We start from the raw sequence: 15,966 nt of genomic DNA on the forward strand, positions 1-15,966 counted from the left end.
GCATTGGACCGTCCTGCTGGTCCCGGGCCTCCGCCCCAAGATGCGCCTCACAATCGGAGACAAATATTTTAAGTGCCTCATTGACACCGGAGCTGAACGTACCGTCCTCCAACAGGAGGAGGTCCCCCCTTCATGGAAACTTGTTCCTGGACCCCCCTTAGTGGGGGTTGGAGGCCAAGCTGGCTCCCATGAGACTGCCAACTTAATGTGCTGGGTCGATCCAGATGGCAACAGAGGAAAAATTCGTCCCTTGGTAGCCTCTGGGCTCACCGCCAACCTCCTTGGTCAAGACATTCTAGGAGCCACAGAGGCCTTCATTACTACTGATCATAAGGCCTTTTTTGATGATATACTGGATGAGGAGGAATACCAGCAACAATTCCGGGAGGGAAGGAGTGCCCACTCCAACTACCGAGATGACCCCTACCTGGAGAGTATAAGGCAAAGACACCAGTCCCCCCAATCCTAAAGGCCACTGCCCTGCCTCAGGTCCCCAAAATTAATTGGAAAGAGGGTCCTCCCATTTGGGTAGAGCAGTGGCCTCTCCCTTCTCACAAATTGCAGCAACTCCACCTTCTGGTACAACAACAGCTTGACCTTGGGCATATCCGCCCATCTCTTAGCCCCTGGAATTCCCCCATTTTTGTCATCAAAAAGTCTAACAACTCATGGAGGTTGTTACAGGACTTACGACTAGTGAACAACAGGATGATCCCCTTCGGGACCCCTCATAGGGGGCTCCCATGGATCCCTGCTATTCCATCTAACCATTTAATTACCACCATTGATATTAAGGATTGTTTCTTCTCCATTCCCCTTCATCCCGACGACACAGAAAAATTCGCCTTTTCCCTGCCCGCTCCTAACTTCTCCAGGCCAGACCAGAGATTTGAATGGACCGTTCTCCCCCAAGGAATGGCTAATAGCCCCTCAATCTGCCAAAATATATTGGCTCGAGTCTTTGCATCATTTCTTAGGGACCCAGACATCCTTTTCTATATCTACATGGATGATATTATCCTGGGGGCCCCTGACCCATCTCAACTTGATCTCCTCACTTCTAAATGTCTCTCCATCTTGGCCCGCCATGGTTTTAAGGTTGCCCCTGAAAAGATTCAAAGGGTCCCCCCTTTTAAAATCCTTGGGTCCCTGCTCTCCCTGGACACAGTATCCCCCATTAGACCTCAATTACAGATCCAGTCCTCATATACCCTGCCTCAATTACAAAAACTCCTGGGCGAAATAAACTGGATGAGGCCATGGATCTCAATCTCTACCGAGAGACTCACCCCCCTATTTGACCTGCTCAAGGGCTCCTCCCTCTCGTCCGCCATCATTCTGAACGCTGATCACCTCCAAGCGCTTACTGAGGTTCAACAGGCCATTGACAAGTCCACCTTAAAGCGGTTCACCCCCTCTGTGCCTCTGGTTTTGTACATCTTCCCGGGGGAATCCCTGATGACTGCGTTGCTTGCCCAACAGGGGGAACCCATCCAATGGACCCACCTCTCGGTGGGGGCACCCCACGGGTATATGCAACAAAGGACCAACTCGCTGACTGCATCACAAAGGGGAGGACCAACTCACTTCATCTTTTTGGACAGGACCCAAGTGCTATTATTACTCCCTATAGAATTTAGGACTTTGCCTGGCTCCAGCGCAATAATGCAAGGGTAGCCATAGCTTTAGAAGGGTTCACTGGCGACATAGACTGTCATTATGGGCCCTATAAATGGATGAACTCCTTCGGTAAATTACCATGGAAGTTCCCCACATTGTTTGTCCCCCGGGCAGACCCTTCCTATCACACGGCCTTCACAGATGGAGGCAAGATAGGAGCCTCAGCAGTAATTTTCCCGCCTCATCCTAGCGACAAGGGAAGCCTTACACCTCAAGAATCCCTCACCCATGAGGTACAGGGATCAGCACAATTCAAAGAGCTATATGCCGTGGTCCTAGCTCTCTCCAGAGTTGAAGGTCCCCTCAACCTGTTTTCAGACAGCCTTTATGTGGTCAATCTCCTGCCCAATCTGATTGATGCCCACATTAGACTTGATTCTAACCCCATTACCCCACTCATGATCCAGACCTGTACCCTTCTAAAACAGAGAACCAACCCAATATACGTCCAACACCTTAGAGGACACCAGGGACTTCCAGGATTCCTTTCACAGGGAAACTCCCTGGCCGACCGACTTGCGTCTACCCCCCAGTGTTACTCCGTTGAGGAGGCCACTCATTTTCATAGACTCACCCACGCCAATTGGAGGGGACTCCACCACCGCTTCCCCCTGGTCCCCGTCAAAGATCTTAAAAAGATCATTCAAACCTGCAAATCCTGCCAGCCTTTTTTGCAGGACCCCCACTCCAGGGACCCGGGTGCAACCCCAGAGGGCTACGCCCTAATCACCTCTGGCAAACAGACGTAACTCATTGCCCCTCCTTTGGTAAACTTAAGTATGTTTTCATGTCTGCTGACACCCACTCACATGCGTGTTGGGCAGAGGATTTGTATGTGTGTTCCCACCCTCTGAAAAGAAGCCCATATGGGTGCCTGCCAGGGACCTTAAGTACCTCCCAGAGGCGAAGGAGATTGCTAACTCTGACCCAGAGGGCCTACCGCCCTCTGAGGAGCCTCCCCTTATTGATTCATAGGCCCACCAATCAGGATGTCTTGGGTGGCACCGCTTCTTCTTCTGCTGGCTCATGGACAAGTCACTCATGCTGGCCTATGCTTAAAGAATGGGCCCCTACTGGCCCAGGCTTTCCTCGCCAATGTCTCCCTGCTCCTTCCCACCACGAACTGCCCTCTTTGGCCTCCCAGAGACTATGTGTACATATCCCCCCTCTCTTCTAATGTCACATGTCTTTGGGCGCCCCCGTTGGCGGACAATGGCTCTAATATTGACCTCGGGGCTATTGACCCCAGCTACTGTGACCAAAACACCACAGTAAACAATACTCAACTCTGCCCCCCCCCCCAATGCCACTGTATTCGTCTGTGGGGACCAGGCATTCAGCTTCCTCCCCACTAATTGGACTGGCCTTTGTGCCTTAGCTTGGCTTCTGCCAGATCTCAACATTATTCCCAACAATCAGAGCCTTCCGATTCCTGCCTTCGATCGTCTTGGAGGGCGATCCAAAAGAGCCATCCAGGCCATCCCCATCATGCTTGGATTAGGGATCACTGTGGGAGTTGCAACCGGCTCTGCCGGGATAGGTAACTCTCTCCACTACTATAACACATTATCCCGACAGATGATCTCGGAGACCATCCTTGACCTCCAAACATAGATGGACTTGCTGGCTGCGGTAGTCCTCCAAAACCGGCGAGGCTTAGATCTATTAACAGCCGAAAAGGGAGGCATATGTTTGTTTTTACAGGAGGAATGTTGTTTCTTTGCCAACCGGTCGGGTATTGTACGAGAGAATCAAGAAGCTACAGGAGGACCTAGAGAAGCGCTGCCACGCCCTGATGACCTCCCCCTTCTGGACAAGCTTTAATGGCTTACTTCACTTTCTCGTCCCCCTCCTGGGGCCCATCCTAACCCTACTTCTCCTGCTGACCTTTGGCCCCTGTATTATCAATAAGATTGCCCAATTCGTCCAAAAAAGAGTGGAGGCCATTCAACTCATGAACGTCCATGTTCAATACCAGAGACTGGCCACCCGTGACAACGAGTCCTATGAGGGGCCCCATCAATAGTCTCACGACCTATGGCGGATGGGATTCCTTGCAGGAACAACCCACGCCAGGTCAGGGACCAAACCCCCATACAGGCATGATATTCAATGATGGGTAAGACCGGCGGGGGACGCAGAGCAACCTAAGACAGGGGGTACACCAAAGCAGTGTGATTCCCCAATGACAGGTAAGCCTGAAGGCCCGCCGCCGGCGACCTAAGACAGAAGTCATGCATACAAAAACAAAAGGGGGAGATGTTGGGCCCCAAGAGGCTAAGATGGCGCCGGGTGGCCTTCTCTTCCGGATCGGGAACCCACATGGCCGACAACAAAGGCGCCAAAGTGGCGGTTTCCGTTTCCCGCGAGCCTCCACCCCCTGCAGGGCGTGTCTCTCCCAACTCCCGCCAACAGGGCACATCCCCATTGGCCCCCACTTTGCTGACCTCACTTCCCTTCCCTCACCCCATATAAGCCGCTGCCCTGCTCAATAAAGCGAGATCCTGCTTCGACAGACCTCCCGAGCCTGGTGTCGTTCCTTTGCGCGTTCCGGGTTCCTGACACTCGCCATCCCGCTCAGCCCCTAGTGGGGGTCTCCGGCAGGCTCGGCGACGTGCCCCACAAAAAGTTATGCACAGATTTTTCATCTGCATGGTGGGTCAAGGTCCCTAACTCCCACAATGTTCAAGGTCAACTGTACATATACAAAATAACAATATAAATTAAAAAAAATAAAATATATATTACATATATCATCTATTGGTTCTGGTACTCTGGAAAACTCTAATGTAGGAAACAAAATTCTTAATATTTGTAGATGATAATATTTCTTATGTAGGAAAATCTAAAAAAAAATATTAATAAGGGAATTTATCAAGTTTACTGAACTTAAAATCAGTATGCAGAAGTTATTTGCCTTTCTATATACTAGCAAAAAAGCTACTAGAAAAGTGTAATAAAAAAAACAGACACTGTTATAGACTGAATTGTGTCCCCACAAAAGATATGTTGAAGTCCCAATACCTGGTTCTTGAGAATGTGACGTTATTTGGAAATAATGTCTTTCTAAATGTAATCAAGTAAGAGGAACTCATTAGAGTAGACTTGAATCCAATATGATCGATGCCCTTGTAAGAAGGGCACACCACAGGACAAACACTATGATGACAGACATAGAGATTAGAGTGAAGTAGCTTTAGGTCAAGGAAAGCAAAGTGTCTACAGCCACCACAGGAAGAAAGGATTCTCCTCAGAGTCTGCTAGGAAGTGTGGTCAATGCTCACATCTTGGATTTAGACTTCGAGCCTCCAAGACTGTGAATAAATAACTTTCTGTTGTTTTAAACCATTGAGTTTGTGACACTGTTATGGCAGACAGAAAATTACTACAGATACCATTTACAGTCATCATTAAAAAGTTACTTAAGAAAATCTAGCAAAAGTAATGCACAATTTCTATACAGAAAATACAATAATATATTAAAAGATATTAAAGGAGGCATAAATAAATGGAAAACGACACAATCAAAAAATACCAATTCTAAACTGACTCAGATTTAGTGGAATTCCAATAACAATTCTAAAGTATTTTTCCTTGGAACTTGATAAGTTGATTCTAAAATGTATTAAAATAAGCAAAATAAGATATGGGAGCAGGTTTGTGATAGTTCTTACATACAAATAAACACAAAAACTGCAAATGTCTTTCAAGAGCAGACAGAATATATGGTTGTGGTATATTTAAAGAGTGCTATAAAACAGTAACCATGAGTGAGCCAGGTCATGATATATAATGTGAGTGAGTGTCAAAAGAAAAAAAAAAATTCAAAACAAAGGAGAAAGCCATGGAAGACTAATAATATTGAACTCATTTATAAAACATTAGAAAACACATATTTTTAGAAAATTTATTTATTTTATTTATTTAACAGGGAGCTTGTTGATCAGTATCTTCCTAATATTACTGGCTCTGGGTGTTGTTTACTTTAAGGCCAGGCTCCACCATAATGATTGCTGAATACAGGAGGCCTGTCATCCACGATTTCATTATCACCCAATTTGCAGGGGGAGCATTTGATGTGGCAATGGACTGAAAATCAGCCAAGGCAAATTTATGACATTGCATACTGTATCGATTTTGATGGGAACAAAAGCAGAGGAGGTCAATAGGATGGCATCCAAAGTCATTACTGGTCAGAAGAGAAGACTAAATCAAAATGAACGATTAAATTTTTTTAGCTATTTTATGCTATGTTCCAGCAGTCTCATAAATGATCCCATATCTTGGTGTCAGAACTCTATAATAAAATGGCAATGGGACTGTGATGGAAAATTCAGATCTAGGGGCAAGAAAAAAAGTAATAAATTATTTTTAAAATTCTCTATGAGAATAATTCAACAAATAGTCACCTTGTTTGGAAGATGTTTTGTTTCTGATCCATACCTGTTTTTCCTTACCTGAATGTCCTAATTCCTCTGCCTTGTTCTCAGTGTGCTCTCCACTTATAGGAAAGACAGAAAGAGGAAGAGAAAGAGAGAGAATCATGGAGGAGAGAGAGGAAGAAGAAGGAAGGGTGAAAGGAAGGAAGAAAGGAAGGAAAAGAGAGAGAGGAGGAGACTTGGCGATAGACTAAAAATAATATAAATAGAATGGAGGCTGATAGAATAAGGTGACTTTGAATTCTGATGTTTTGTTCTATTTTTCCTAGAGAGAAGCAGATGACTGTTCAAGAAATGTTAATGATGTATTGTATAATGACTAATGTAACACAATAATAAATAAATATATAGAAAAAAATAGACAAATGTGAGCAAGAAAAAATTGATACTAGTCTTAAATCTAATAACATTAATCGTTATACTAAAACTGATTATTGTTCATTAATCATTTTCTTTAAAATATTTTATTTATTTATTTGACATAGATCACAAGTAGACAGAGAGGCAGGCAGAGAGAGAGGAGGAAGCAGGCTCCTTGCAGAGCAGACAGCCCAATGTGGGGCTCAATCCCTTGACCCTGGGATCATGACCGGAGCCGAAGGCAGAGGCTTTAACCCACTGAGCCACCCAGGCTCCCCTGTTCATTAATCATTTAATGGTTAACAGCCACTCTACCTCTCCTTATCACATCTTACTTAATCTTTATAATAACCCTTAGATGTAGGTGTTCATCTCCTTTGTAAAAGTAAGAAAATTGGGACTCAAGAGAATAGGAAAGATTGGTTTATACAGCTAATAAATAGATTTTTGTTTTTTGTTTTTTTAAGATTTATTTATTTATTTGACAGAGATCACAAGTAGGCAGAGAGGCAGGCAGAGAGGGGGAAGCAGGCTCCCCACTGAGCAGAGAGCCCGATGTGGGGCTTGATCCCAGGACCCTGGGATCATGACCTGAGCCGAAGGCAGAGGCTTTAACACACTGAGCCATCCAGATACCCAATACATAGGTTTTTAACAGAAAGGTGCTTGTTGTGCACAAACTGGTGCCCTACAGCTAGCTCCATTACAGTGACTGCTTAGACTCCCAATGGAGAAGGGTTGACACTCCCGTAGCTATAGCATTGGATATTTTTGCATGTGGAATAACAAAATATAGTGCTGTTTCCTAGAGGGCTCTCCTGAAGTGAGCCTCTCATCTTCAAGGTCACCATGGTCACCAAGTAGATTCTAGCTATGAGATTATACCAGCTCTGCAGCTGGGAGTTACCACATGCCTGTGTTCTGCTGTGTTGACTGCCCTCATTCTAAACTCAGGAATAAGGCTGTTGTATACTAATTATCAGATTCAGAACCCCCTCCCCAAGAAGTCCACTTACATTTAGGACTATGGAACTCTCCACTGGACAAAGACCTACTGTGCCTTCTGGCTTTGTGGTTGCCCTAGACCCTTCCTTCCCTATTTTCTGAACCTTTTCTCTCATCAGGAGTTGGTTCTCTAACCAACCACATTTATGACTGGCCTCTTCCTATTTGTCTTTTCCCTCAAATTTAGTGATGATGATTTTCTTTAACTCTGCACCCCAGAGTTATTGATCACTTAGCTCTGAGCTGAGACCTATGCAGTGGCTCCATAGCACATTTGTTCTCTTCTCAAGGCAGAGAATGAAAGGACCAGCATTCTTTCCAAAATTCCTTTCTCAACTTTCCCCACACGGGGTTATGGAAAGATGCACACAGGGCACATTACTGAGCAGAAAGTCTTGAGCCCTGGCTTGGTTGGTAGGGTCCCACCTTTTTCTGATCCTAGCCTATGCTACCCTTCCTTTACACTCCCCAAAGCACACACATATGGGCTGGGTTCCTCAAATTTTTCATCTCCTGTTTTTTTCTACTCTAGGAAGCCTTCCTGTGGACCCCAACTTCTTGCAGCCTCTTCCTTTCAGTCTTCAAAGCTAGGATATTATCTTGTTGATCTCTAACACTTCCTTGGAGTCAGTCACCATGCAAAGCAGTTTACACCTGCAGGAACACTATTCCTTTCAATATCCCTCTAAGGGCTCACCACCTACTCTCAGTCTACAGAAAGGGAGAACTATAGATTCAAGAAAATAACTAATTTGCCTGAGATCCTACAGATCTTAACTGTGTGGTGAGCTTGAATAATGACTTCAAATGTGGGAAAGCAGGCTTCTTACCCCTTTGAAGGGATTTATAAACAGAGAGGTACTTCAGAATAGTGATGTGTGTTGTGAGTACAGATTTCTGGAGTCCAGAAGGGCTATCAGATCAGAATCCCTGAAGGCACAGTCAACCCCTCAGTGTGATCAGAATCCAGACTTCCCCCTTCCCTATACTGCATTAAGAACCATGCTAATTCCATCATAGTTCCTCCCTCATTCATGTACTCACTAAATCACTTGTAACATGTTTGTTATTTCACAGTGGTTGGGTGGCAGCTTGAGTTCATATCTACATTCACACACACATGCACACACACACATGCACTGATAATTTGAGAAGTTACAGAAGGAGCTAAATAAGATTACATAAATAAGGATAAATAAGGTTACACACACACACACTAATGTGGTTATATGACCTTTTTTAGCTCTTTGAGTTTCTGCAATCTCTCCGAGTGTCAGTTTTATCATTTGCAAATGGGATTAGAAATCTCATGGTATTGTATTTAATTTAAAACCTTTCACTTTGTATACTACAAGGGTCATTAAGGAGTTTTTAAAATAAAAACTTGGCTTTTCCCTGCAAGTTAATAACTTTATGTGCAGTAACCTCTATCCTTAGCAATGTCAGAGAAGAAAATTGGCTTTTCCAGATTAATCAAGAGACAACAATTAAAAAAAGATATATACTGTCGGCCTTATTTGTGACATGTACCTAATTTTGACCCTATGATCTGACTTACAAAACAACTTACTAGGTAAGAAGTAATATGACCCTAATATAGGAATTATAGAATGTATTGTGCTAAATTGTAGGTGAATGATGTGTAATTATAAAAATGTCAGATAATTTAGATTTAAGATAAGTTAATGCTCTAGAAAAAAATGTATGTAATTTATCAATAAATTTATTTAAAAGTTAACATATAATTTTATTGGAAAATTTATTATAATTTATATGTATAATATGTGTTTATACACACATGAACATACACATACTTGTATACACATTTAGAGAGGTGATCTTCTAAGAATGTCTAAGGAAACAAATAAAACACTGAAAGAAGCTATGCTGGTGCAAAAAAGCTCCTCAACTCCTATGCTCCTTTCTTCTCTTTCAAGAAGAATCATCTTTGGGCTGAAAAGGGTATACTGAGCATTTCTGAAAGTGAAGTAAATAAACTCATGATGGATAAAAAAAGATTGTAAGAGTGCACATATTTGTTTTACTTGAGTTCAAACCTCTGACCCATCTAAATTACACACCAGAGTCTCAAGAGAATCTGTAAATGAGATAACTGTCATTGATCTTTCATGTTCATTTAAGGACAAAAGAGCTTCTAAAAGACTGGAGATGGGTAAATTCTATCAATATTTAAAAAGAAGAATGAGGTTTATTCCACAAACCACTCACTAGTAAGCTTCAATAGTGACCTGCCAAAGACATTAAAATTCCTTTAGAATAAAATTTCCACAGTCTAAGATATAAATCTCTAAACATGATTAAAATTGTTTTCTTCCTTTTTTCACCTTTCCTTTTATCCTTCCTTCCTTCCGTTCTTCCTCCCCTCCTTTCTTCCTCTCTTCTTTTTAATAAAATTTTCATTTTAGAACAATTTTTGCAAAGAGAGAATGAAGGTAGTACAGAAGAAATCACAAAGGTAGTGACAGATTCCCTAGATAACTTGCAACTGGTTTTTCCTATTAGTAACATCTTACATTAATATGGCATATTTGTTACAACTAATAAACCAAAATACGTTTCTCTACTGTCTGAAAGTAGAGTGTTTCTCTGAAATCTTTCATGAGCAGAAATGACATAAAGCAAAGAAATAATTACAGTTAATTTATATGGAAATTTTTTGAGTATTCCAGACTCAAAAAATAATCTCTTGGGGATTTCCCTAGACCTTAGGACACATCTCATTAATGGGTACACAAAATAAATGAAGATAAAGCACGGATGCTCAGAAACAGAGTTCAGAACTCTGGCGGCTTGATGCGGAGATATTGTGTGAGTTCTGGGGAAGGAGCTTGGTGATCCCACTTTTATTTCTCAGGGTATGCACTTCCTCAATAATAGCTCACTGAAAAATAAATTCTGAATGCTATTCCCACATTTTTTAAAATTTTTTATTTTTTATAAACATATATTTTTATCCCCAGGGGTACAGGTCTGTGAATCACCAGGTTTACACACTTCACAGCACTCACCAAAGCACATACCCTCCCCAATGTCCATAATCCCACCCCCTTCTCCCAACCCCCCTCCCCCCAGCAATGCTCAGGTTGTTTTGTGAGATTAAGAGTCACTCATGGTTTGTCTCCCTCCCAATCCCATCTTGTTTCATTGATTCTTCTCCTACCCCCTTAACCCCCCATGTTGCATCACCACTTCCTCATATCAGGGAGATCATATGATAGTTGTCTTTCTCTGCTTGACTTATTTCGCTAAGCATGATACGCTCTAGTTCCATCCATGTTGTTGCAAATGGCAAGATTTCATTTCTTTTGATGGCTGCATAGTATTCCATTGTGTATATATACCACATCTTCTTGATCCATTCATCTGTTGATGGACATCTAGGTTCTTTCCATAGTTTGGCTATTGTGGACATTGCTGCTATAAACATTCGGGTGCACGTGCCCCTTTGGATCACTACGTTTGTATCTTTAGGGTAAATACCCAATAGTGCAATTGCTGGGTCATAGGGCAGTTCTATTTTCAACATTTTGAGGAACCTCCATGCTGTTTTCCAGAGTGGCTGCACCAGCTCGCATTCCCACCAACAGTGGAGGAGGGTTCCCCTTTCTCCGCATCCTCGCCAGCATCTGTCATTTCCTGACATGTTGATTTTAGCCATTCTGACTGGTGTGAGGTGATATCTCATTGTGGTTTTGATTTGTATTTTCCTGATACCGAGTGATATGGAGCACTTTTTCCTGTGTCTGTTGGCCATCTGGATGTCTTCTTTGCAGAAATGTCTGTTCATGTCCTCTGCCCATTTCTTGATTGGATTATTTGTTCTTTGGGTGTTGAGTTTGCTAAGTTCTTTATAGATTCTGGACACTAGTCCTTTATCTGATATGTCGTTTGCAAATATCTTCTCCCATTCTGTCAGTTGTCTTATGATTTTGTTAATTGTTTCCTTTGCTGTGCAAAAGCTTTTGATCTTGATGAAATCCCAATAGTTCATTTTTGCCCTTGCTTCCCTTGCCTTTGGCGATGTTCCTAGGAAGATGTTGCTGCAGCTGAGGTCGAAGAGGTTGCTGCCTGTTTTCTCCTCAAGGAGTTTGATGGATTCCTTTCTCACATTGAGGTCCTTCATCCAATTTTTTTTTAAGATTTTATTTATTTATTTGACAGACAGAGATCAGAAGTAGGCAGAGAGGCAGGCAGAGAGAGAGGGAGGAAGCAGGCTCCCCGCTGAGCAGAGAGACCATGACCCAAGCCTAATGCAGAAGCTTAACCCAGTGAGCCACCCAGGCGCCCCTCCTTCATCCATTTTGAGTCTATTTTTGTGTGTGGTGTAAGGAAATGGTCCCATTTCTTGACATCATATCACGAATTCATACTATCTATATGACTGATCACTGTTGTGTTAACTTTGCCTCAGTAAGGCAGCATTTATTACGCTCCTCCACTATAAATTATTTTTTCCCCTCTTCCATACTGTACTCCTTGGAACAAAGTCACTCTTTGCAGCTCATAGTCAGGAATGGGGCATTCTGCTTCTCATATTTAAAGACAATTTTCTTTTTCTTTTTATTTTTTTTAAATTTTTTTAAATTTTTTAAAGATTTATTTATTTATTTGTCAGAGAGAGGGAGGGAGCACATGGGAGCAAGAGGAGTGGAAGGCAGAGGGAGAAGTAGACTTCCCCCTGAGCAAGGAGCCAGATTCAGGATTTGATCTTAGGACACTGGAACATGACCTGAGCTGTAGGGAGATACTTAACTGATTGAGCCATCCAGGTGTCCCCCAAATTTTATTATTGGAGAAAGAGAGTGAGAGAGAGAGGGAGTGAGAGAGAATGACCGTGGGAAGGAGCCTGAAGCAGGGCCTGATCCCAGGACCCTGAGATCATGACTTGAGCCAAAGTCAGAAGCTCAACTGACTGAGCCACCCAGGTATTCCAGAGGCAGAGCATTTTCATAAATTATCTAGAATTTTTTGCAGGGGATATTTGTATTTTCTCTCTTACTTACTTTATATCCAATAATTTAGTTATATCAAATGGGCCCTTGGATGTTTATTTTATACTTGGAGTTGTAATCCCATAATACTGTATTGTTTTGCTGCTCAAATTGTTCTAGCTTGGCACTGTGAGCTCTTTTAGTTAGATTCTTCTCTTTGATATACACCCTCATTGGGATGTGTGTGTGTGTGTGTGTGTGTGTGTGTGCGCACACATGTGCGTGTAAGTGTGCACACACACATGTGCATTTTTTTTCTACTATTTCCTTATTTTTTGGCACTTCAAGATGCTATAGGCTCATCTCACATGTTTCCTGCTGTTTTTCCAAGAATCTCTTCTCCAAGGGAGCCAGGTAATTCACCTTATTTGGATAATAGTATTAGAAACCAAAATCTGGGTTCTAGGTATACTTCCTGAAACCAGCATGTCATTTTTTCTTAGTCCTTTCAAATGAAAAAGCAAGGAAATATATGTACTTATGCTAACTCATATCCTGAATGTAACGAATTGTGTGTGTATGTATTAATAATGTATATACATATATATATATATATATATATATATATATATATGTCTTAAACATAAGTCTATATGGTCTCCATTTATAATCTACTACCACATGGATTATTCTAGATTTGCTAGCATTATTATCTATAATCTCCTGCTCTGACAATGAGAAACCTGGCTCTGCCATCCACTATTTGTTTATTTAATTGTTCAATTTCAGCATACATGTATTTCAGTATTAGAGTTATTAATCCATACTTTCATGGTAAACAATTTTTTACTAGACTACTATGTTTTGTAGTTTATTTTGCTTTTAGACTTACAGACACTACTTATTTCAGAAATTACATATATCAGCTTCTTTAATCTCACTCCCTTTAGGGAGGTTGTTTCATACATTAATAATATAGTTATTTTTGTCATAGTCTACATAAATACCAAAATCCTCTAACCTCCCAAATTATTTTTTAAAAATTTACCTTCACTAAAGTTCACTCTTTTTGCTGGAAGTTTCTTTTGGTTTTGAGAAATGCAAAATGTCATTTATCCATTACAGTATCATACAGAATAGATTTAATACCTAAAATTCCCCTCTGTTTCTCCTGTTCAGCTCTTCCCCTCCTTCCCTCCAAGCTCCTGGCAACTACTGATGACTTTGTTCTTTCTAGGACTCTATCATTCTTCCTTTCCCAGAATGTCACATAATTAGAGTCATAGGAATCATATAGTATGTAGCTTTATCAGATAACCATCTACTTTAACTATTTGCATTTAAGATACATTAGTGTATTTTCATAAGTTCATAGTTCATTTGTTGTTATTGCTAAATGATATTCCATCACACAGATGTGCCATACTTTGTTTATTCATACAACAGTTGAAAGACATCTTGGATGCTTCCAAGTTTTGCTGATAAACAAAGATGTTATACACATTTGTGTAAAGGTTTTCATGTGGACAAAACTTTAACAAATTAGTTGGCTAAAGACCTAGGAACATAATTGCTGGATCATAGGGTAAGAAGATATTTAACTTTGTAAAAAACTAACAAGAGGCATTCCAAAGTGACTATATCATTTTGCATTTCAGTGAGCAATAAATGAGAGTTCTGGTTACTCTGTGTTCTCCCCAGTGTTTGGATTGTCAAGATCTGGAATTTAGCTATTCTAATGGGTGAGTACTGGCACTGCTTGTTTTAATTTTCAATTTCATAATAACAAATGATATTGAGCCTGTTTTCAAACACTAATTGACACCTGCTTATCTTCTTTGATGAGGTATCTGTTAAGATATTTGGCTATTTCTTAGTTGCTTTTTCCTTTTTAAGATTTAAGAGTTATTTGTAAATTTTGGATACAAGTCTTTTATCAGACATCTGTTTTGCGAATAATTTCTCCTAGTCGAGGCTTTCTTTTTTTCTCTTAACATATTTTCCAGGGCAAATTTTTAAATTTTAAAAGTTTCTAAACTATCAATAATTTCTTTCATCCATCTTAATTTTAATGTTGCATTAAAATCTCCTCGCCAAAACCAAATTTACATAAATTTCTTCTGTTTCCCTCTAATACATATTTTTAAAATTTTACATTTTGGATTTAGGCTTATTATCCATTATTCATTTTTAGTTAATTTTTTAGGAAAATTTTAATGTCTCTATGTTCATTTTTTAAAAAATTAGATGTCCAATTGTTCCAGCACCATTTGTTGGAAAGACTGTCCACTGAATTGTTTTTTCATTTGTTAAATACCAATTGACTATTTGGGTCTTTCTTTGGGCTCTTGGTTTTCTTTCATCAATCTATGTGTCTATACTTTTAAAAAATAATATGCTATCATAATTACTGTAGCTTTATAGTAAGTCTTACAATTGGGTAGTGCAGATCCTACAACTTGGCCCTCCTTTAGCAATAAATGTTATAAAAATAGAGGCAATATATTTCTTCCTTTCTAATCTGTGTAGCTTTTATTTCTTTTTCCTGTCTTATAACTCTATCAAAAATTCTACCATAATTTTGAATAGGAATGATGAGAGATTGCATCTAAGAGTTTTATAGTTTTAGTTCTCTCATTTATGTCTTTGATCCATTTTGAGTTTGGTTTTGTGTATGGTGTGAAGTAGGAGTCTAACTTCATTGATTTGTGTATGGTTAGCCATTTATCCTAGAAAAAATTATTGAAAAAACTGTTCTTTTCTCATTGAATTATTTTGGAATCATTACTGAAAGTAAATTGACCATAATATAAGGATATATTTATGGACTCTCAGTTAATAGTCCATTGAACTATAATGGCTGCCCTTATGCCAGTACTACATTCTTTTTTTTTTTTTTTTTTTTTTAAAATTTTTTATTTTTTATAAACATATATTTTTATCCCCAGGGGTACAGGTCTGTGAATCACCAGGTTTACACACTTCACAGCACTCACCAAATCACATACCCTCCCCAATGTCCATAATCCCACACCCTTCTCCCAAACCCCCTCCCCCCCGGCAACCCTCAGTTTGTTTTGTGAGATTAAGAGTCACTTATGGTTTGTCTCCCTCCCAATCCCATCTTGTTTCATTTATTCTTCTTCTACCCACTTAAGCCTCCATGTTGTATCACCACTTCCTCATATCAGGGAGATCATATGATAGTTGTCTTTCTCTGCTTGACTTATTTTGCTAAGCATGATACGCTCTAGTTCCATCCATGTTGTTGCAAATGGCAAGACGACATATCAGATAAAGGACTAGTGTCCAGAATCTATAAAGAACTTAGCAAACTCAACAGCCAGTACTACATTCTTGATTAATGTTGCTTTATAATAACTTTCGGAAGAGGGACGTGTAAGTCCTTTAATGTTTTTTGCTATTCTAGTCCCTTGAGTTTCCACAGAATTTGAAGATCAACTTGTCACTTTCTCCAAAGAGGCCAGGTGGGATTCTTACTGGGACTATGGTGAATTCGTGTAAATTTG

This window comes from Mustela lutreola, chromosome 3 (assembly GCF_030435805.1).
Source record: "Mustela lutreola isolate mMusLut2 chromosome 3, mMusLut2.pri, whole genome shotgun sequence".
Taxonomy (NCBI): Eukaryota; Metazoa; Chordata; class Mammalia; order Carnivora; family Mustelidae; genus Mustela; species Mustela lutreola.